Here is a 1455-nt window from a genome sequence, read left to right as displayed (position 1 = left end):
TAAAAAGTGGAGGGGGCCGGGGAGATAGCTCAGTAGAATAAGCACTTCCCTGGCAAGCACAAGGGCCTGAGTTCAATCCCCGGTTCCACAAAAAGAAAAAATAAAAAGTGGAGAAATCGAGGCACCAGGAAGGCTCTTTCCAGAAAGCTGTTGAGATCCTTGGAAAAGGGAGTTCGCAGATGTTGTCCACTGTCTGGTTCTGTGTGGTGTGGTTGAGAAGGCAGAGTGGCAGTAGGTAAAGAAAGTGAAAACTTGATGATCTTTTGTTTGTTTTTGTATTTTTGGGAAGGATCTACAGGGTGTTCAGGGTCTCAGTACTAGATCAGACTCGTGATCTGCCTGTTTACAGCCTCCCAAGAGCTGGGCTTACAGGGGCACAATGCCACATCCAGTCTAAATTGCCCTCTCAGCGTGCCCCAGGGGTGGGGCCGGCCCAGCAGGCCCAGTGATCCAAGGTTGAACCCCAGGCCCCTGTGCCTGCTTGCAGGCACTTTAATCTGCTGAGCTATATGGCTGGCCCTTTGATCATCTTTTATTATAAACATTTATATTAGAATTTCCTGTTTTCCAGCCCATCTCCTCCATTAGAATGCCCAGCTCTGAAGGCGAGGCCCTGTTTCCTTTTCCATGCAAGGGACAGGGCTTATGTGCTACAATTTCTTTCAAGACTACATGTCAACATTAAAATGTCCTTTCCAAAATCATCTACAGAAATACTGACAGATTCAACTAAAATCCAATGTAGAACCATTTCCATAATCTATATTTTCTTTTTGGCAAAGTTATTCATTTTCTTAGCAATGTTCAATTTTTTTACTTTATTTTTGATTAAAGCCTTAAAAAGGCAATGTGATGTTCTATGGGTCTCTTTTTCTTTTTCCTTCAAGAAAATGGTATTACATATTTCATACGCCTCCAGGACACTGCTAACAAAGGCTAAATCAACATTACCAAGAACATGGCACTGAGGAAAGTATTTTAAATATAAATATGTCTGTACATCCTCTTTGTTCTTTACACAGCTCAAAAGCCATCAGTGCCCTTTTCATCAAGCTTCCTGCTGCACAAATGGCCTGCATCTGGATTTGAATACATCAGGAGAACTCCTGCGAGAGTTGCTGGCCAGCAAGAGGCCACAGGGAGTGGGGGTAGGGTGCCCTCCGTGTAGCAGATGCCCCAAGGAGAGATGGGAGGAAGAAGGATGCAAATCCTTTCTCCCCTGAGCTGCCAGCCTTATTTTAGACCAGTAATTTGTTTCTGGAGGATTAACCACCTCTCTTCCCCCAGAAATATGTAATCTTTCCATGTACAGATGCTACCAGTATCTTTGTAGGTCAATTAATTCTACTGACAAAATTATATAACCAAGACAACTTTTAAAAACTTGGGTAAAATATAGAGAAATACAATAATTCAACTAAATGATATGCTCCTTTAAAAATATTAATAAAATTA

At 42.1% G+C, this 1455-nt stretch overlaps 1 protein-coding gene across 1 annotated transcript in view; it reads right to left on the bottom strand.

The window, feature by feature from the left end:
- Vps8 (VPS8, CORVET complex subunit) overlaps positions 1-1455 on the bottom strand; it is a 241770-nt gene that overhangs the window by 89533 nt on the left and 150782 nt on the right. The window lies entirely within an intron of this gene.

The sequence above is a fragment of the Octodon degus genome, unplaced genomic scaffold (assembly GCF_000260255.1).
Source record: "Octodon degus isolate 3935 unplaced genomic scaffold, OctDeg1.0 scaffold00126, whole genome shotgun sequence".
Lineage (NCBI taxonomy): Eukaryota > Metazoa > Chordata > Mammalia > Rodentia > Octodontidae > Octodon > Octodon degus.
This window is presented reverse-complemented; position numbering and strand designations above follow the sequence as displayed.